Source organism: Hemibagrus wyckioides, linkage group LG13 (assembly GCF_019097595.1).
Source record: "Hemibagrus wyckioides isolate EC202008001 linkage group LG13, SWU_Hwy_1.0, whole genome shotgun sequence".
NCBI classification, from domain to species: Eukaryota; Metazoa; Chordata; class Actinopteri; order Siluriformes; family Bagridae; genus Hemibagrus; species Hemibagrus wyckioides.
In genome coordinates, this window is record NC_080722.1 from 23,335,717 (window position 1) to 23,358,943 (window position 23,227).

Below are 23,227 nucleotides of genomic sequence, written 5' to 3' on the forward strand. Positions count from 1 at the left end.
AAAAAATCATATTTCATATGAAATTTCATATTTTTCATGACTTTCCCATGTTTCTTATGAATTTTGGCACTTAAAGTAAACAATCACATTTCATATCATAGTTGACCCCAAACATGTGAAAAAAGTCAAAGAAAACTGCCCCACAGCTGCACACATGCGATTGTCTGAAAAACCGCTTTCCCTTGCTCGTAGAGCGCTGAGACTTGCGGAATCGCCTTTTCAGCGCCAGAGAAGCACAATGCAGAGAGCAAGCTGCGCGGTGGCAGGAAACAAGCCAGTTCGACCAAAAATGATGAAAGTTGACTTTGTTAAGTGAATATTCATGGAATATCACTTTTTTCTATGTTTCTCATGAATTTCTGCACTTTGATGAAAAATATCATATATCATATGGAAAATGATATTTTTTTTGACTTTCCTTTGTGTCTATTGAATTTTGGCATTTTACAGTAAACAATCACATAACGTATCATAGTTGACCCCAAACATATGAAAAAAGTCAAAGAAAACTGCCCCACAAAGCTGCACACATGCGATTGTCTGAAAAACCGCTTTCCCTTGCTCGTAGAGCGCTGAGACTTGCGGAATCGCATTTTCAGCGCCAGAGAAGCAGAATGCAGAGAGCAAGCTGCGCGGTGGCAGGAAACAAGCCAATTCGACCAAAAATGATGAAAGTTGACTTTGTTAAGTGAATATTCATGGAATATCACTTTTTCTATGTTTCTCATGAATTTATCCACATTGATGAAAAATATCATGTATCATATGGAAAATGATATTTTTTTTGACTTTCCTTTGTGTCTGATGAATTTTGGCATTTTACAGTAAACAATCACATTTCGTATCATAGTTGACCCCAAACATATGGAAAAAGTCAAAGAAAACTGCCCCACAAAGCTGCACACATGCGATTGTCTGAAAAACCGCTTTCCCTTGCTCGTAGAGCGCTGAGACTTGCGGAATCGCCTATTCAGCGCCAGAGAAGCACAATGCAGAGAACAAGCTGCGCGGTGGCCGGAAACAAGCCAGTTCGACCAAAAATAATGAAAGTTGACTTTGTTAAGTGAATTTTCATGGAATATCACAATTTCTATGTTTCTCATGAATTTTTGCACTTTGATAAAAATATCATGTATCATATGGAAATTGATATTTTTTTTTACTTTCATTTGTGTCTGATGAATTTTGTCATTTTCAAATAATCAATCACATGTCATATCATAGTTGACCCCAAACATATGAAAAAAGTCAAAGAAAACTGCCCCACTCAGCTGCACACATGCGATTAGCTGAAAAACCGCTTTCCCTTGCTCGTAGAGCGCTGAGACTTGCGGAATCGCATTTTCAGCGCCAGAGAAGCACAATGCAGAGAGCAAGATGCGCGGTGGCAGGAAACAAGCCAGTTCGACCAAAAATGATGAAAGTTGACTTTGTTAAGTGAATTATCATGGAATATCACTGTTTCCATGTTTCTAATAAATTTTTGAACTTTCATTGAAAAAATCATATTTCATATGAAATTTCATATTTTTCATGACTTTCCCATGTTTCTTATGAATTTTGGCATTTAAAGTAAACAATCACATTTCATATCATAGTTGACACCAAACATGAAAAAAGTCAAAGAAAACTGCCCCAAAAAGCTGCACACATGCGATTGTCTGAAAAACCGCTTTCCCTTGCTCGTAGAGCGCTGAGATTTGCGGAATCGCATTTTCAGCGCCAGAGAAGCACAATCCAGAGAGCAAGCTGCGCGGTGGCAGGAAACAAGCCAGTTCGACCAAAAATGATGAAAGTTGACTTTGTTAAGTGAATTTTCATGGAATATCACAATTTCTATGTTTCTCATGAATTTTTGCACTTTGATGAAAAATATCATGTATCATATGGAAATTGATTTTTTTGTTTACTTTCCTTTGTGTCTGATGAATTTTGGCATTTTCAAATAAACAACCACATGTCATATAGTTGACCCCAAACATACGAAAAAAGTCAAAGAAAACTGCCCCACAAAGCTGCACACATGCGATTGTCTGAAAAACCGCTTTCCCTTGCTCGTAGAGCGCTGAGACTTGTGGAATCGCCTTTTCAGCGCCAGAGAAGCACAATGCAGAGAGCAAGCTGCGCGGTGGCAGGAAACAAGCCAGTTCGACCAAAAATGATGAAAGTTGACTTTGTTAAGTGAATTTTCATGGAATATCACAATTTCTATGTTTCTCATGAATTTTTGCACTTTGATAAAAATATCATGTATCATATGGAAATTGATATTTTTTTTTAATTTCATTTGTGTCTGATGAATTTTGGCATTTTCAAATAATCAATCACATGTCATATCATAGTTGACCCCAAACATATGAAAAAAGTCAAAGAAAACTGCCCCACAAAGCTGCACACATGCGATTAGCTGAAAAACCGCTTTCCCTTGCTCGTAGAACGCTGAGACTTGCGGAATCGCATTTTCAGCGCCAGAGAAGCACAATGCAGAGAGCAAGTGCGCGGGGGCAGGAAACAAGCCAGTACGACCAAAAATGATGAAAGTTGACTTTGTTAAGTGAATTTTCATGGAATATCACTGTTTCCATGTTTCTACTGAATTTTTGAACTTTCATTGAAAAAATCATATTTCATATGAAATTTCATATTTTTCATGACTTTCCCATGTTTCTTATGAATTTTGGCAATTTAAAGTAAACAATCACATTTCATATCATAGTTGACACCAAACATGTGAAAAAAGTCAAAGAAGACTGCGCCATTCAGCTACAAACATGCGATTGTCTGAAAAACCGCTTTCCCTTGCTCGTAGAGCGTTGAGACTTGCGGAATCGCATTTTCAGCGCCAGAGAAGCACAATGCAGAGAGCAAGCTGCGCGGTGGCAGGAAACAAGCCAGTTCGACCAAAAATGATGAAAGTTGACTTTGTTAAGTGAATATTCATGGAATATCACTTTTTCTATGTTTCTCATGAATTTTTGCACCTTGATGAAAAATATCATGTATCATATGGAAAATGATATTTTTTTTGACTTTCCTTTGTGTCTGATGAATTTTGGCATTTTACAGTAAACAATCACATTTCGTATCATAGTTGACCCCAAACATATGGAAAAAGTCAAAGAAAACTGCCCCACAAAGCTGCACACATGCGATTAGCTGAAAAACCGCTTTCCCTTGCTCGTAGAGCGCTGAGACTTGCGTAATCGCATTTTCAGCGCCAGAGAAGCACAATGCAGAGAGCAAGCTGCGCGGTGGCAGGAAACAAGCCAGTTCGACCAAAAATGATGAAAGTTGACTTTGTTAAGTGAATTTTCATGGAATATCACTGTTTCCATGTTTCTAATAAATTTTTGAACTTTCATTGAAAAAAATCATATTTCATATGAAATTTCATATTTTTCATGACTTTCCCATTTTTCATATGAATTTTGGCATTTAAAGTAAACAATCACATTTCAAATCATAGTTGACACCAAACATGAGAAAGAAGTCAAAGAAGACTGCCCCATTCAGCTGCAAACATGCGATTGTCTGAAAAACCGCTTTCCCTTGCTCGTAGAGCGTTGAGACTTACGGAATCGCATTTTCAGCGCCAGAGAAGCACAATGCAGAGAGCAAGCTGCGCGGTGGCAGGAAACAAGCCAATTCGACCAAAAATAATGAAAGTTGACTTTGTTAAGTGAATTTTCATGGAATATCACAATTTCTATGTTTCTCATGAATTTTTGCACTTTGATAAAAATATCATGTATCATATGGAAATTGATATTTTTTTTTAATTTCATTTGTGTCTGATGAATTTTGGCATTTTCAAATAATCAATCACATGTCATATCATAGTTGACACCAAACATGTGAATAAAGTCAAAGAAAACTGCCCCACAAAGCTGCACACATGCGATTAGCTGAAAAACCGCTTTCCCTTGCTCGTAGAGCGCTGAGACTTGCGGAATCGCATTTTCAGCGCCAGAGAAGCACAATGCAGAGAGCAAGCTGCGCGGGGGCAGGAAACAAGCCAGTTCGACCAAAAATGATGAAAGTTGACTTTGTTAAGTGAATTTTCATGGAATATCACTGTTTCCATGTTTCTACTGAATTTTTGAACTTTCATTGAAAAAATCATATTTCATATGAAATTACATATTTTTCATGACTTTCCCATGTTTCATATGAATTTTGGCATTTAAAGTAAACAATCACATTTCATATCATAGTTGACACCAAACATGTGAAAAAAGTCAAAGAAGACTGCCCCATTCAGCTGCAAACATGCGATTGTCTGAAAAACCGCTTTCCCTTGCTCGTAGAGCGTTGAGACTTACGGAATCGCATTTTCAGCGCCAGAGAAGCACAATGCAGAGAGCAAGCTGCGCGGTGGCAGGAAACAAGCCAGTTCGACCAAAAATAATGAAAGTTGACTTTGTTAAGTGAATTTTCATGGAATATCACTGTTTCCATGTTTCTAATAAATTTTTGAACTTTCATTGAAAAAAATCATATTTCATATGAAATTTCATATTTTTCATGACTTTCCCATGTTTCTTATGAATTTTGGCACTTAAAGTAAACAATCACATTTCATATCATAGTTGACACCAAACATGTAAAAAAAGTCTAAGAAGACTGCCCCATTCAGCTGCAAACATGCGATTGTCTGAAAAACCGCTTTCCCTTGCTCGCAGAGCGTTGAGACTTACGGAATCGCATTTTCAGCGCCAGAGAAGCACAATGCAGAGAGCAAGCTGCGCGGTGGCAGGAAACAAGCCAGTTCGACCAAAAATAATTAAAGTTGACTTTGTTAAGTGAATTTTCATGGAATATCACAATTTCTATGTTTCTCATGAATTTTTGCACTTTGATAAAAATATCATGTATCATATGGAAATTGATATTTTTTTTTAATTTCATTTGTGTCTGATGAATTTTGGCATTTTCAAATAATCAATCACATGTCATATCATAGTTGACCCCAAACATATGAAAAAAGTCAAAGAAAACTGCCCCACAAAGCTGCACACATGCGATTAGCTGAAAAACCGCTTTCCCTTGCTCGTAGAGCGCTGAGACTTGCGGAATCGCATTTTCAGCGCCAGAGAAGCACAATGCAGAAAGCAAGCTGCGCGGTGGCAGGAAACAAGCCAGTTCGACCAAAAATGATGAAAGTTGACTTTGTTAAGTGAATTTTCATGGAATATCTTTGTTTCCATGTTTCTACTGAATTTTTGAACTTTCATTGAAAAAATCATATTTCATATGAAATTTCATATTTTTCATGACTTTCCCATGTGTCTTATGAATTTTGGCAATTTAAACTAAACAATCACATTTCATATCATAGTTGACACCAAATATATGAAAAAAGTCAAAGAAAACTGCCCCAAAAAGCTGCACACATGCGATTGTCTGAAAAACCGCTTTCCCTTGCTCGTAGAGCGCTGAGACTTGCGGAATCGCCTATTCAGCGCCAGAGAAGCACAATGCAGAGAGCAAGCTGCGCGGTGGCAGGAAACAAGCCAGTTCGACCAAAAATAATGAAAGTTGACTTTGTTAAGTGAATTTTCATGGAATATCACAATTTCTATGTTTCTCATGAATTTTTGCACTTTGATAAAAATATCATGTATCATATGGAAATTGATATTTTTTTTTACTTTCATTTGTGTCTGATGAATTTTGTCATTTTCAAATAATCAATCACATGTCATATCATAGTTGACCCCTAACATATGAAAAAAGTCAAAGAAAACTGCCCCACTCAGCTGCACACATGCGATTAGCTGAAAAACCGCTTTCCCTTGCTCGTAGAGCGCTGAGACTTGCGGAATCGCATTTTCAGCGCCAGAGAAGCACAATGCAGAGAGCAAGCTGCGCGGTGGCAGGAAACAAGCCAGTTCGACCAAAAATGATGAAAGTTGACTTTGTTAAGTGAATTTTCATGGAATATCACTGTTTCCATGTTTCTAATAAATTTTTGAACTTTCATTGAAAAAATCATATTTCATATGAAATTTCATATTTTTCATGTCTTTCCCATGTTTCTTATGAATTTTGGCATTTTAAAGTAAACAATCACATTTCATATCATAGTTGACCCCAAACATGTGAAAAAAGTCAAAGAAAACAGCCCCACTCAGCTGCACACATGCGATTCTCTGAAAAACCGCTTTCCCTTGCTCGTAGAGCGCTGAGACATGCGGAATCGCATTTTCAGCGCCAGAGAAGCACAATGCAGAGAGTAAGCTGCGCGGTGGCAGGAAACAAGCCATTTCGACCAAAAATGATGAAAGTTGACTTTGTTAAGTGAATTTTCATGGAATATCACTGTTTCCATGTTTCTAATAAATTTTTGAACTTTCATTGAAAAAATCATATTTCATATGAAATTTCATATTTTTCATGACTTTCCCATGTTTCTTATGAATTTTGGCACTTAAAGTAAACAATCACATTTCATATCATAGTTGACACCAAACATGTGAAAAAAGTCAAAGAAGACTGCCCCATTCAGCTGCAAACATGCGATTGTCTGAAAAACCGCTTTCCCTTGCTCGCAGAGCGTTGAGACTTACGGAATCGCATTTTCAGCGCCAGAGAAGCACAATGCAGAGAGCAAGCTGCGCGGTGGCAGGAAACAAGCCAGTTCGACCAAAAATGATGAAAGTTGTCTTTGTTAAGTGAATGGAATGTGATGGAATATCACTTTTTCTATGTTTCTCATGAATTTTTGCACATTGATGAAAAATAGCATGTATCATATGGAAAATGATATTTTTTTTGACTTTCCTTTGTGTCTGATGAATTTTGGCATTTTACAGTAAACAATCACATTTCGTATCATAGTTGACCCCAAACATATGAAAAAAGTCAAAGAAAACTGCCCCACTCAGCTGCACACATGCGATTGTCTGAAAAACCGCTTTCCCTTGCTCGTAGAGCGCTGAGACTTGCGGAATCGCCTTTTCAGCGCCAGAGAAGCACAATGCAGAGAGCAAGCTGCGCGGTGGCAGGAAACAAGCCAGTTCGACCAAAAATGATGAAAGTTGACTTTGTTAAGTGAATTTTCATGGAATATCACAATTTCTATGTTTCTCATGAATTTTTGCACTTTGATAAAAATATCATGTATCATATGGAAATTGATATTTTTTTTTAATTTCATTTGTGTCTGATGAATTTTGGCATTTTCAAATAATCAATCACATGTCATATCATAGTTGACCCCAAACATATGAAAAAATTCAAAGAAAACTGCCCCACAAAGCTGCACACATGCGATTAGCTGAAAAACCGCTTTCCCTTGCTCGTAGAGCGCTGAGACTTGCGGAATCGCATTTTCAGCGCCAGAGAAGCACAATGCAGAGAGCAAGCTGCGCGGTGGCAGGAAACAAGCCAGTTCGACCAAAAATGATGAAAGTTGACTTTGTTAAGTGAATTTTCATGGAATATCACTGTTTCCATGTTTCTACTGAATTTTTGAACTTTCATTGAAAAAATCATATTTTATATGAAATTTCATATTTTTCATGACTTTCCCATGTGTCTTATGAATTTTGGCAATTTAAACTAAACAATCACATTTCATATCATAGTTGACACCAAACATATGAAAAAAGTCAAAGAAAACTGCCCCACTCAGCTGCACACATGCGATTAGCTGAAAAACCGCTTTCCCTTGCTCGTAGAGCGCTGAGACTTGCGGAATCGCATTTTCAGCGCTAGAGAAGCACAATGCAGAGAGCAAGCTGCGCGGTGGCAGGAAACAAGCCAGTTCGACCAAAAATGATGAAAGTTGACTTTGTTAAGTGAATTTTCATGGAATATCACTGTTTCCATGTTTCTAATAAATTTTTGAACTTTCATTGAAAAAATCATATTTCATATGAAATTTCATATTTTTCATGACTTTCCCATGTTTCTTATGAATTTTGGCACTTAAAGTAAACAATCACATTTCATATCATAGTTGACACCAAACATGTGAAAAAAGTCAAAGAAGACTGCCCCATTCAGCTGCAAACATGCGATTGTCTGAACAACCGCTTTCCCTTGCTCGCAGAGCGTTGAGACTTGCGGAATCGCATTTTCAGCGCCAGAGAAGCACAATGCAGAGAGCAAGCTGCGCGGGGGCAGGAAACAAGCCAGTTCGACCAAAAATGATGAAAGTTGACTTTGTTAAGTGAATTTTCATGGAATATCACTGTTTCCATGTTTCTACTGAATTTTTGAACTTTCATTGAAAAAATCATATTTCATATGAAATTTCATATTTTTCATGACTTTCCCATGTGTCTTATGAATTTTGGCAATTTAAACTAAACAATCACATTTCATATCATAGTTGACACCAAACATATGAAAAAAGTCAAAGAAAACTGCCCCAAAAAGCTGCACACATGCGATTGTCTGAATAACCGCTTTCCCTTGCTCGTAGAGCGTTGAAACTTACGGAATCGCATTTTCAGCGCCAGAGAAGCATAATGCAGAGAGCAAGCTGCGCGGTGGCAGGAAACAAGCCAGTTCGACCAAAAATAATGAAAGTTGACTTTGTTAAGTGAATTTTCATGGAATATCACAATTTCTATGTTTCTCATGAATTTTTGCACTTTGATAAAAATATCATGTATCATATGGAAATTGATATTTTTTTTTAATTTCATTTGTGTCTGATGAATTTTGGCATTTTCAAATAATCAATCACATGTCATATCATAGTTGACCCCAAACATGAAAAAAGTCAAAGAAAACTGCCCCACAAAGCTGCACACATGCGATTAGCTGAAAAACCGCTTTCCCTTGCTCGTAGAGCGCTGAGACTTGCGGAATCGCATTTTCAGCGCCAGAGAAGCACAATGCAGAGAGCAAGCTGCGCGGTGGCAGGAAACAAGCCAGTTCGACCAAAAATGATGAAGGTTGACTTTGTTAAGTGAATTTTCATGGAATATCACTGTTTCCATGTTTCTACTGAATTTTTGAACTTTCATTGAAAAAATCATATTTCATATGAAATTTCATATTTTTCATGACTTTCCCATGTTTCTTATGATTTTTGACAATTTAAAGTAAACAATCACATTTCATATCATAATTGACACCAAACATGTGAAAAAAGTCAAAGAAGACTGCCCCATTCAGCTGCAAACATGCGATTGTCTGAAAAACCGCTTTCCCTTGCTCGTAGAGCGTTAAGACTTGCGGAATCGCATTTTCAGCGCCAGAGAAGCACAATGCAGAGAGCAAGCTGCGCGGTGGCAGGAAACAAGCCAGTTCGACCAAAAATGATGAAAGTTGACTTTGTTAAGTGAATATTCATGGAATATCACTTTTTCTATGTTTCTCATGAATTTTTGCACATTGATGAAAAATATCATGTATCATATGGAAAATGATATTTTTTTTGACTTTCCTTTGTGTCTGATGAATTTTGGCATTTTACAGTAAACAATCACATTTCATATCATAGTTGACCCCAAACATATGAAAAAAGTCAAAGAAAACTGCCCCACAAAGCTGCACACATGCGATTGTCTGAAAATCCGCGTTCCCTTGCTCGTAGAGCGCTGAGACTTGCGGAATCGCCTTTTCAGCGCCAGTGAAGCACAATGCAGAGAGCAAGCTGCGCGGTGGCAGGAAACAAGCCAGTTCGACCAAAAATGATGAAAGTTGACTTTGTTAAGTGAATTTTCATGGAATATCACAATTTCTATGTTTCTCATGAATTTTTGCACTTTGATGAAAAATATCATGTATCATAGGGAAATTGATTTTTTTGTTTACTTTCCTTTGTGTCTGATGAATTTTGGCATTTTAAAATAAACAACCACATGTCATATAGTTGACCCCAAACATACGAAAAAAGTCAAAGAAAACTGCCCCACAAAGCTGCACACATGCGATTGTCTGAAAAACCGCTTTCCCTTGCTCGTAGAGCGCTGAGACTTGCGGAATCGCCTTTTCAGCGCCAGAGAAGCACAATGCAGAGAGCAAGCTGCGCGGTGGCAGGAAACAAGCCAGTTCGACCAAAAATAATGAAAGTTGACTTTGTTAAGTGAATTTTCATGGAATATCACTTTTTCTATGTTTCTCATGAATTTTTGCACTTTGATAAAAATATCATGTATCATATGGAAATTGATGTTTTTTTTACTCTCATTTGTGTCTGATGAATTTTGTCATTTTCAAATAATCACGTCATATCATAGTTGACCCCAAACATATGAAAAAAGTCAAAGAAAACTGCCCCACTCAGCTGCACACATGCGATTAGCTGAAAAACCGCTTTCCCTTGCTCGTAGAGCGCTGAGACTTGCGGAATCGCATTTTCAGCGCCAGAGAAGCACAATGCAGAGAGCAAGCTGCGCGGTGGCAGGAAACAAGCCACTTCGACCAAAAATGATGAAAGTTGACTTTGTTAAGTGAATTTTCATGGAATATCACTGTTTCCATGTTTCTCATGAATTTTTGAACTTTCATTGAAAAAATCATATTTCATATGAAATTTCATATTTTTCATGTCTTTCCCATGTTTCTTATGAATTTTGGCATTTTAAAGTAAACAATCACATTTCATATCATAGTTGACCCCAAACACGTGAAAAAAGTCAAAGAAAACAGCCCCACTCAGCTGCACACATGCGATTCTCTGAAAAACCGCTTTCCCTTGCTCGTAGAGCGCTGAGACTTGCGGAATCGCATTTTCAGCGCCAGAGAAGCACAATGCAGAGAGCAAGCTGCGCGGTGGCAGGAAACAAGCCAGTTCGACCAAAAATAATGAAAGTTGACTTTGTTAAGTGAATTTTCATGGAATATCACTGTTTCCATGTTTCTACTGAATTTTTGAACTTTCATTGAAAAAAATCATATTTCATGTGAAATTTCATATTTTTCATGACTTTCCCATGTTTCTTATGAATTTTGGCAATTTAAACTAAACAATCACATTTCATATCATAGTTGACACCAAACATGAAAAAAGTCAAAGAAAACTGCCCCAAAAAGCTGCACACATGCGATTAGCTGAAAAACCGCTTTCCCTTGCTCGTAGAGCGCTGAGACTTGCGGAATCGCATTTTCAGCGCCAGAGAAGCACAATGCAGAGAGCAAGCTGCGCGGTGGCAGGAAACAAGCCAGTTCGACCAAAAATGATGAAAGTTGACTTTGTTAAGTGAATTTTCATGGAATATCACTGTTTCCATGTTTCTAATAAATTTTTGAACTTTCATTGAAAAAATCATATTTCATATGAAATTTCATATTTTTCATGTCTTTCCCATGTTTCTTATGAATTTTGGCATTTTAAAGTAAACAATCACATTTCATATCATAGTTGACCCCAAACATGTGAAAAAAGTCAAAGAAAACAGCCCCACTCAGCTGCACACATGCGATTCTCTGAAAAACCGCTTTCCCTTGCTCGTAGAGCGCTGAGACATGCGGAATCGCATTTTCAGCGCCAGAGAAGCACAATGCAGAGAGTAAGCTGCGCGGTGGCAGGAAACAAGCCATTTCGACCAAAAATGATGAAAGTTGACTTTGTTAAGTGAATTTTCATGGAATATCACTGTTTCCATGTTTCTAATAAATTTTTGAACTTTCATTGAAAAAATCATATTTCATATGAAATTTCATATTTTTCATGACTTTCCCATGTTTCTTATGAATTTTGGCACTTAAAGTAAACAATCACATTTCATATCATAGTTGACACCAAACATGTGAAAAAAGTCAAAGAAGACTGCCCCATTCAGCTGCAAACATGCGATTGTCTGAAAAACCGCTTTCCCTTGCTCGCAGAGCGTTGAGACTTACGGAATCGCATTTTCAGCGCCAGAGAAGCACAATGCAGAGAGCAAGCTGCGCGGTGGCAGGAAACAAGCCAGTTCGACCAAAAATGATGAAAGTTGTCTTTGTTAAGTGAATATTCATGGAATATCACTTTTTCTATGTTTCTCATGAATTTTTGCACATTGATGAAAAATAGCATGTATCATATGGAAAATGATATTTTTTTTGACTTTCCTTTGTGTCTGATGAATTTTGGCATTTTACAGTAAACAATCACATTTCGTATCATAGTTGACCCCAAACATATGAAAAAAGTCAAAGAAAACTGCCCCACTCAGCTGCACACATGCGATTGTCTGAAAAACCGCTTTCCCTTGCTCGTAGAGCGCTGAGACTTGCGGAATCGCCTTTTCAGCGCCAGAGAAGCACAATGCAGAGAGCAAGCTGCGCGGTGGCAGGAAACAAGCCAGTTCGACCAAAAATGATGAAAGTTGACTTTGTTAAGTGAATTTTCATGGAATATCACAATTTCTATGTTTCTCATGAATTTTTGCACTTTGATAAAAATATCATGTATCATATGGAAATTGATATTTTTTTTTAATTTCATTTGTGTCTGATGAATTTTGGCATTTTCAAATAATCAATCACATGTCATATCATAGTTGACCCCAAACATATGAAAAAATTCAAAGAAAACTGCCCCACAAAGCTGCACACATGCGATTAGCTGAAAAACCGCTTTCCCTTGCTCGTAGAGCGCTGAGACTTGCGGAATCGCATTTTCAGCGCCAGAGAAGCACAATGCAGAGAGCAAGCTGCGCGGTGGCAGGAAACAAGCCAGTTCGACCAAAAATGATGAAAGTTGACTTTGTTAAGTGAATTTTCATGGAATATCACTGTTTCCATGTTTCTACTGAATTTTTGAACTTTCATTGAAAAAATCATATTTTATATGAAATTTCATATTTTTCATGACTTTCCCATGTGTCTTATGAATTTTGGCAATTTAAACTAAACAATCACATTTCATATCATAGTTGACACCAAACATATGAAAAAAGTCAAAGAAAACTGCCCCACTCAGCTGCACACATGCGATTAGCTGAAAAACCGCTTTCCCTTGCTCGTAGAGCGCTGAGACTTGCGGAATCGCATTTTCAGCGCTAGAGAAGCACAATGCAGAGAGCAAGCTGCGCGGTGGCAGGAAACAAGCCAGTTCGACCAAAAATGATGAAAGTTGACTTTGTTAAGTGAATTTTCATGGAATATCACTGTTTCCATGTTTCTAATAAATTTTTGAACTTTCATTGAAAAAATCATATTTCATATGAAATTTCATATTTTTCATGACTTTCCCATGTTTCTTATGAATTTTGGCACTTAAAGTAAACAATCACATTTCATATCATAGTTGACACCAAACATGTGAAAAAAGTCAAAGAAGACTGCCCCATTCAGCTGCAAACATGCGATTGTCTGAAAAACCGCTTTCCCTTGCTCGCAGAGCGTTGAGACTTGCGGAATCGCATTTTCAGCGCCAGAGAAGCACAATGCAGAGAGCAAGCTGCGCGGGGGCAGGAAACAAGCCAGTTCGACCAAAAATGATGAAAGTTGACTTTGTTAAGTGAATTTTCATGGAATATCACTGTTTCCATGTTTCTACTGAATTTTTGAACTTTCATTGAAAAATCATATTTTATATGAAATTTCATATTTTTCATGACTTTCCCATGTGTCTTATGAATTTTGGCAATTTAAACTAAACAATCACATTTCATATCATAGTTGACACCAAACATATGAAAAAAGTCAAAGAAAACAGCCCCACTCAGCTGCACACATGCGATTCTCTGAAAAACCGCTTTCCCTTGCTCGTAGAGCGCTGAGACTTGCGGAATCGCATTTTCAGCGCCAGAGAAGCACAATGCAGAGAGCAAGCTGCGCGGTGGCAGGAAACAAGCCAGTTCGACCAAAAATGATGAAAGTTGACTTTGTTAAGTGAATTTTCATGGAATATCACAATTTCTATGTTTCTCATGAATTTTTGCACTTTGATGAAAAATATCATGTATCATATGGAAATTGATTTTTTTGTTTACTTTCCTTTGTGTCTGATGAATTTTGGCATTTTAAAATAAACAACCACATGTCATATAGTTGACACCAAACATACGAAAAAAGTCAAAGAAAACTGCCCCACAAAGCTGCACACATGCGATTCTCTGAAAAACCGCTTTCCCTTGCTCGTAGAGCGCTGAGACTTGCGGAATCGCCTTTTGAGCGCCAGAGAAGCACAATGCAGAGAGCAAGCTGCGCGGTGGCAGGAAACAAGCCAGTTCGACCAAAAATAATTAAAGTTGACTTTGTTAAGTGAATTTTCATGGAATATCACAATTTCTATGTTTCTCATGAATTTTTGCACTTTGATAAAAATATCATGTATCATATGGAAATTGATATTTTTTTTTAATTTCATTTGTGTCTGATGAATTTTGGCATTTTCAAATAATCAATCACATGTCATATCATAGTTGACCCCAAACATATGAAAAAAGTCAAAGAAAACTGCCCCACAAAGCTGCACACAAGCGATTAGCTGAAAAACCGCTTTCCCTTGCTCGTAGAGCGCTGAGACTTGCGGAATCGCATTTTCAGCGCCAGAGAAGCACAATGCAGAGAGCAAGCTGCGCGGTGGCAGGAAACAAGCCAGTTCGACCAAAAATGATGAAAGTTGACTTTGTTAAGTGAATTTTCATGGAATATCACAATTTCTATGTTTCTCATGAATTTTTGCACTTTGATGAAAAACATCATGTATCATATGGAAATTGATTTTTTTGTTTACTTTCCTTTGTGTCTGATGAATTTTGGCATTTTAAAATAAACAACCACATGTCATATAGTTGACCCCAAACATACGAAAAAAGTCAAAGAAAACTGCCCCACAAAGCGGCACACATGCGATTGTCTGAAAAACCGCTTTCCCTTGCTCGTAGAGCGCTGAGACTTGCGGAATCGCCTTTTGAGCGCCAGAGAAGCACAATGCAGAGAGCAAGCTGCGCGGTGGAAGGAAACAAGCCAGTTCGACCAAAAATAATGAAAGTTGACTTTGTTAAGTGAATTTTCATGGAATATCACAATTTCTATGTTTCTCATGAATTTTTGCACTTTGATAAAAATATCATGTATCATATGGAAATTGATATTTTTTTTTTAATTTCATTTGTGTCTGATGAATTTTGTCATTTTCAAATAATCAATCACATGTCATATCATAGTTGACCCCAAACATATGAAAAAAGTCAAAGAAAACTGCCCCACAAAGCTGCACACATGCGATTAGCTGAAAAACCGCTTTCCCTTGCTCGTAGAGCGCTGAGACTTGCGGAATCGCATTTTCAGCGCCAGAGAAGCACAATGCAGAGAGCAAGCTGCGCGGGGGCAGGAAACAAGCCAGTTCGACCAAAAATGATGAAGGTTGACTTTGTTAAGTGAATTTTCATGGAATATCACTGTTTCCATGTTTCTACTGAATTTTTGAACTTTCATTGAAAAAATCATATTTCATATGAAATTTCATATTTTTCATGACTTTCCCATGTTTCTTATGAATTTTGGCAATTTAAAGTAAACAATCACATTTCATATCATAGTTGACCCCAAACACGTGAAAAAAGTCAAAGAAAACAGCCCCACTCAGCTGCACACATGCGATTTTCTGAAAAACCGCTTTCCCTTGCTCGTAGAGCGCTGAGACTTGCGGAATCGCATTTTCAGCGCCAGAGAAGCACAATGCAGAGAGCAAGCTGCGCGGTGGCAGGAAACAAGCCAGTTCGACCAAAAATAATGAAAGTTGACTTTGTTAAGTGAATTTTCATGGAATATCACTGTTTCCATGTTTCTACTGAATTTTTGAACTTTCATTGAATAAAATCATATTTCATGTGAAATTTCATATTTTTCATGACTTTCCCATGTTTCTTATGAATTTTGGCAATTTAAACTAAACAATCACATTTCATATCATAGTTGACACCAAACATGAAAAAAGTCAAAGAAAACTGCCCCAAAAAGCTGCACACATGCGATTGTCTGAAAAACCGCTTTCCCAAGCTCGTAGAGCTCTGAGACTTGCGGAATCGCATTTTCAGCGCCAGAGAAGCACAATCCAGAGAGCAAGCTGCGCGGTGGCAGGAAACAAGCCAGTTCGACCAAAAATGATGAAAGTTGACTTTGTTAAGTGAATTTTCATGGAATATCACTGTTTCCATGTTTCTACTGAATTTTTGAACTTTCATTGAAAAAATCATATTTCATATGAAATTTCATATTTTTCATGACTTTCCCATGTTTCTTATGAATTTTGGCAATTTAAAGTAAACAATCACATTTCATATCATAGTTGACACCAAACATGTGAAAAAAGTCAAAGAAGACTGCGCCATTCAGCTGCAAACATGCGATTGTCTGAAAAACCGCTTTCCCTTGCTCGTAGAGCGTTGAGACTTGCGGAATCGCATTTTCAGCGCCAGAGAAGCACAATGCAGAGAGCAAGCTGCGCGGTGGCAGGAAACAAGCCAGTTCGACCAAAAATGATGAAAGTTGACTTTGTTAAGTGAATATTCATGGAATATCACTTTTTCTATGTTTCTCATGAATTTTTGCACTTTGATGAAAAATATCATGTATCATATGGAAAATGATATTTTTTTTGACTTTCCTTTGTGTCTGATGAATTTTGGCATTTTACAGTAAACAATCACATTTCGTATCATAGTTGACCCCAAACATATGAAAAAAGTCAAAGAAAACTGCCCAACAAAGCTGCACACATGCGATTGTCTGAAAAACCGCTTTCCCTTGCTCGTAGAGCGCTGAGACTTGCGGAATCGCCTTTTGAGCGCCAGAGAAGCACAATGCAGAGAGCAAGCTGCGCGGTGGCAGGAAACAAGCCAGTTCGACCAAAAATAATGAAAGTTGACTTTGTTAAGTGAATTTTCATGGAATATCACAATTTCTATGTTTCTCATGAATTTTTGCACTTTGATAAAAATATCATGTATCATATGGAAATTGATATTTTTTTTTAATTTCATTTGTGTCTGATGAATTTTGTCATTTTCAAATAATCAATCACATGTCATATCATAGTTGACCCCAAACATATGAAAAAAGTCAAAGAAAACTGCCCCACAAAGCTGCACACATGCGATTAGCTGAAAAACCGCTTTCCCTTGCTCGTAGAGCGCTGAGACTTGCGGAATCGCATTTTCAGCGCCAGAGAAGCACAATGCAGAGAGCAAGCTGCGCGGGGGCAGGAAACAAGCCAGTTCGACCAAAAATGATGAAAGTTGACTTTGTTAAGTGAATTTTCATGGAATATCACTGTTTCCATGTTTCTACTGAATTTTTGAACTTTCATTGAAAAATCATATTTTATATGAAATTTCATATTTTTCATGACTTTCCCATGTGTCTTATGAATTTTGGCAATTTAAACTAAACAATCACATTTCATATCATAGTTGACACCAAACATATGAAAAAAGTCAAAGAAAACAGCCCCACTCAGCTGCACACATGCGATTCTCTGAAAAACCGCTTTCCCTTGCTCGTAGAGCGCTGAGACTTGCGGAATCGCATTTTCAGCGCCAGAGAAGCACAATGCAGAGAGCAAGCTGCGCGGTGGCAGGAAACAAGCCAGTTCGACCAAAAATGATGAAAGTTGACTTTGTTAAGTGAATTTTCATGGAATATCACAATTTCTATGTTTCTCATGAATTTTTGCACTTTGATGAAAAATATCATGTATCATATGGAAATTGATTTTTTTGTTTACTTTCCTTTGTGTCTGATGAATTTTGGCATTTTAAAATAAACAACCACATGTCATATAGTTGACACCAAACATACGAAAAAAGTCAAAGAAAACTGCCCCACAAAGCTGCACACATGCGATTGTCTGAAAAACCGCTTTCCCTTGCTCGTAGAGCGCTGAGACTTGCGGAATCGCCTTTTGAGCGCCAGAGAAGCACAATGCAGAGAGCAAGCTGCGCGGTGGCAGGAAACAAGCCAGTTCGACCAAAAATAATTAAAGTTGACTTTGTTAAGTGAATTTTCATGGAATATCACAATTTCTATGTTTCTCATGAATTTTTGCACTTTGATAAAAATATCATGTATCATATGGAAATTGATATTTTTTTTTAATTTCATTTGTGTCTGATGAATTTTGGCATTTTCAAATAATCAATCACATGTCATATCATAGTTGACCCCAAACATATGAAAAAAGTCAAAGAAAACTGCCCCACAAAGCTGCACACAAGCGATTAGCTGAAAAACCGCTTTCCCTTGCTCGTAGAGCGCTGAGACTTGCGGAATCGCCTTTTGAGCGCCAGAGAAGCACAATGCAGAGAGCAAGCTGCGCGGTGGCAGGAAACAAGCCAGTTCGACCAAAAATAATGAAAGTTGACTTTGTTAAGTGAATTTTCATGGAATATCACAATTTCTATGTTTCTCATGAATTTTTGCACTTTGATAAAAATATCATGTATCATATGGAAATTGATATTTTTTTTTTAATTTCATTTGTGTCTGATGAATTTTGTCATTTTCAAATAATCAATCACATGTCATATCATAGTTGACCCCAAACATATGAAAAAAGTCAAAGAAAACTGCCCCACAAAGCTGCACACATGCGATTAGCTGAAAAACCGCTTTCCCTTGCTCGTAGAGCGCTGAGACTTGCGGAATCGCATTTTCAGCGCCAGAGAAGCACAATGCAGAGAGCAAGCTGCGCGGGGGCAGGAAACAAGCCAGTTCGACCAAAAATGATGAAGGTTGACTTTGTTAAGTGAATTTTCATGGAATATCACTGTTTCCATGTTTCTACTGAATTTTTGAACTTTCATTGAAAAAATCATATTTCATATGAAATTTCATATTTTTCATGACTTTCCCATGTTTCTTATGAATTTTGGCAATTTAAAGTAAACAATCACATTTCATATCATAATTGACACCAAACATGTGAAAAAAGTCAAAGAAGACTGCCCCATTCAGCTGCAAACATGCGATTGTCTGAAAAACCGCTTTCCCTTGCTCGTAGAGCGTTAAGACTTGCGGAATCGCATTTTCAGCGCCAGAGAAGCACAATGCAGAGAGCAAGCTGCGCGGTGGCAGGAAACAAGCCAGTTCGACCAAAAATGATGAAAGTTGACTTTGTTAAGTGAATATTCATGGAATATCACTTTTTCTATGTTTCTCATGAATTTTTGCACATTGATGAAAAATATCATGTATCATATGGAAAATGATATTTTTTTTGACTTTCCTTTGTGTCTGATGAATTTTGGCATTTTACAGTAAACAATCACATTTCATATCATAGTTGACCCCAAACATATGAAAAAAGTCAAAGAAATCTGCCCCACAAAGCTGCACACATGCGATTGTCTGAAAATCCGCGTTCACTTGCTCGTAGAGCGCTGAGACTTGCGGAATCGCCTATTCAGCGCCAGTGAAGCACAATGCAGAGAGCAAGCTGCGCGGTGGCAGGAAACAAGCCAGTTCGACCAAAAATGATGAAAGTTGACTTTGTTAAGTGAATTTTCATGGAATATCACAATTTCTATGTTTCTCATGAATTTTTGCACTTTGATGAAAAATATCATGTATCATAGGGAAATTGATTTTTTTGTTTACTTTCCTTTGTGTCTGATGAATTTTGGCATTTTAAAATAAACAACCACATGTCATATAGTTGACCCCAAACATACGAAAAAAGTCAAAGAAAACTGCCCCACAAAGCTGCACACATGCGATTGTCTGAAAAACCGCTTTCCCTTGCTCGTAGAGCGCTGAGACTTGCGGAATCGCCTTTTCAGCGCCAGAGAAGCACAATGCAGAGAGCAAGCTGCGCGGTGGCAGGAAACAAGCCAGTTCGACCAAAAATAATGAAAGTTGACTTTGTTAAGTGAATTTTCATGGAATATCACTTTTTCTATGTTTCTCATGAATTTTTGCACTTTGATAAAAATATCATGTATCATATTGAAATTGATATTTTTTTTAAATTTCATTTGTGTCTGATGAATTTTGGCATTTTCAAATAATCAATCACATGTCATATCATAGTTGACCCCAAACATATGAAAAAAGTCAAAGAAAACAGCCCCACTCAGCTGCACACATGCGATTCTCTGAAAAACCGCTTTCCCTTGCTCGTAGAGCGCTGAGACTTGCGGAATCGCATTTTCAGCGCCAGAGAAGCACAATGCAGAGAGCAAGCTGCGCGGTGGCAGGAAACAAGCCAGTTCGACCAAAAATGATGAAGGTTGACTTTGTTAAGTGAATTTTCATGGAATATCACTGTTTCCATGTTTCTACTGCATTTTTGATCTTTCATTGAAAAAATCATATTTCATATGAAATTTCATTTCTTTCATGACTTTCCCATGTTTCTTATGAATTTTGGCAATTTAAAGTAAACAATCACATTTCATATCATAGTTGACACCAAACATGTGAAAAAAGTCAAAGAAGACTGCCCCATTCAGCTGCAAACATGCGATTGACTGAAAAACCGCTTTCCCTTGCTCGTAGAGCGCTGAGACTTGCGGAATCGCATTTTCAGCGCCAGAGAAGAACAATGCAGAGAGCAAGCTGCGCGGTGGCAGGAAACAAGCCAGTTCGACCAAAAATGATGAAAGTTGACTTTGTTAAGTGAATTTTCATGGAATATCACTGTGTCCATGTTTCTCATGAATTTTTGAACTTTCATTGAAGAAATCATATTTCATATGATATTCATATTTTTCATGACATTTCCTTGTTTTAAATGAATTTTGGCCTTTTAAAGTAAACAATAGCATTTCATATCATAGTTGACCCCAAACATTTGAAAAAGTCAAAGAAAGCAGCCCCACTCAGCTGCACACATGCGATTGTCTGAAAAACCGCTTTCCCTTGCTCGTAGAGCGCTGAGACTTGCGGAATCGCATTTTCAGCGCCAGAGAAGCACAATGCAGAGAGCAAGCTGCGCGGTGGCAGGAAACAAGCCAGTTCGACCAAAAATGATGAAAGTTGACTTTGTTAAGTGAATTTTCATGGAATTTCACTTTTTTTTATGTTTCTCATGAATTTTTGCACTTTGATGAAATATATCATATTTCATATGGAATATCATATTTTTTTTACTTTATTTTGTTTCTTTCGAATTTTGGTATTTTAAAGTAAACAATCATATTTCATATCATAGTTGACCCCAAACGTGAAAAAAGTCAAAGACAACTGCCCCATTCAGCTGCACACATACGATTGTCTGATAAACCGCTTTCCCTTGCTCGTAGAGCGCTGAGACTTGCGGAATCTCATTTTCAGCGCCAGAGAAGCACAATGCAGAGAGCAAGCTGCGCGGTGGCAGGAAACAAGCCAATTCGACCAAAAATGATGAAAGTTGACTTTGTTAAGTGAATTTTAATAGAATATCACTTTTTCTATGTTTCTCATGAATTTTTGCACTTTGATGAAAAATATCATATAAAATATGGAAAATGATATTTTTTTTGACTTTCCTTTGTTTCTTATGAACTTTGGCATTTTAAAGTAAACAATCACATTTCATATCATAGTTGACCCCAAACGTGAAAAAATCAAAGAAAACTGCCCCACTCAGCTGCACACATGCGATTCTCTGAAAAACCGCTTTCCCTTGCTCGTAGAGCGCTGAGACTTGCGGAATCGCCTTTTCAGCGCCAGAGAAGCACAATGCAGAGAGCAAGCTGCGCGGTGGCAGGAAACAATCCAGTTCGACCAAAAATGATGTCTATTCTCCTTCTTAAAACCAGTCAATGCCCAAAACCAGACAAGAGAACACTTGATCCTAGCCAAAAGGCCAAGAAGCAATAAACTTTTATCTCCTCTGCTTAAAGGACAGCCTCAGGCCACACCTGTAGAGACATGCATAAAGTCATATAAGCAAATAAGACCCAAGTCCTGGAAACTAGCCGTTTAATATTGAAACATACACAGCTTTGCCAGAGAAAAAGGCATAACAATTCATTGATGTTTTTCTCCACAGAAATCTTAAAAAAAAAGGCAAAAGATTTTCTCACGACTTAAGAGAAAACAGAGCTATGAAGAAAAAAGGTGAGTAGCACCCGGAAACCCTTGTCGGAGAAACATAGTCCTCGATGAGAGTAAGGCCAGCCCCTTGGGTTGGATGAGTGGAGAAAGGGTGGGGAAAGGTTGACGAGCCACAACTGACAGTGGTGAGCAGAAGGAGGTGAAGATAGGCTAGGGAACAGGGCGGGTTGAATGCGAATATAATTTGGTAAGTAATTAAGTAAGCAAGTCAGTAAGTCATTAATTCATTTTCCTTAATTTTACATCAGAAAACGGTGCACCAAACCTGGAAGTACTGCAATACCAGGCCGATCCACGGAGCGGACGTAGCAAGCCCCTTTTCTGCCTCCCATCTCTAAAAATCTGTTTAATATAGAGGACGTATGAGTTATTAAACTGATTAGAACAGATTATCTTTTCCAATCCAAATCCTATCCGTTCCTTACCGTTCACCTTCTCAAGGCCAGACTAAGGATTGTAACGTGAACCCAGACCAAGGCCAAAAAGCCAGACCAGTGAACACACTAAAAAGCCTGAGAAGTGATCGTACGCAACATCAATGAGGTTGATGTATTTTTGTGAGCTTTGCTCTGGCAAAGCTGTGCATCCTTCAATGTTAAATGGGTAGTTTTCAATACTTGGGTCTTATTTGGTTGTGACTTTATGCATGCTTGTAAAGGTGTGGCCTGAGGCTGTCCGTTAAGCAGAAGAGATAAAAATTCATTGCTTCTCGGCCTTTTGGCTAAGATCAAGTGTTCTCTGGTCTGGCTTTGGGCTGTTACTGTATTCACATTCCACTTCTTAGTCTGGTTTTGAGAAGGCGAGTGGAAAGGATATAAAAAGAAAAAATAGAAAAAAAAAATGGGCCGGCGTTACCCTCATCGAGCATTGTGTTTCCCTGACAAGGGTTTCCTGGTGCTACTCACATTTTTTTCTTTGTGGTTTCTCTTACATCATGCATGAATCTTTCGCTTTTTGCTAAAGGTTTCTGTAGAGAGACTCATCAATGAGTTTGATGTATTTTTATGAGCTTTGTTCTGGCAAAGCTGTGTATGCTTCAATGTTAAGTGGGTAGTTTCCAGGGGTTGGGTCTTATTTGCTTATGTAATTTTTATGTATGCTTGTATAGGTGTGGCCTGAGGCTGTCCTTTAAGCAGAGGAGGTAAAAGTTTATTGCTTCTTGGCCTTTTGGCTAAGTTCAAGTGTTCTCTGGTGTGGTTTTGGGCTTTGACTGGGTTTGTGTAGGATCGCTTCTCAGGCTTTTTAGCTAGGATCTATTGTGTTCACTGCTCTGGCCTTTTAGCTTGGTCTG

The 23,227-nt window shown here is 37.9% G+C and overlaps 1 protein-coding gene, 1 non-coding gene and 1 pseudogene across 2 annotated transcripts in view; 2 read left to right on the plus strand and 1 right to left on the minus strand.

The window, feature by feature from the left end:
* Positions 1-23,227, plus strand: part of LOC131364083 (somatostatin receptor type 5) — a 211,311-nt gene that overhangs the window by 179,944 nt on the left and 8,140 nt on the right. The gene's annotated exons all lie outside the window — the stretch shown is intronic.
* On the minus strand, positions 22,186-22,350 carry LOC131364212 (U2 spliceosomal RNA; annotated as a pseudogene).
* LOC131364217 (U5 spliceosomal RNA) lies at positions 22,847-22,963 on the plus strand. Its single transcript, XR_009206434.1, has one exon. It is a non-coding gene; the product is annotated as a U5 spliceosomal RNA (small nuclear RNA).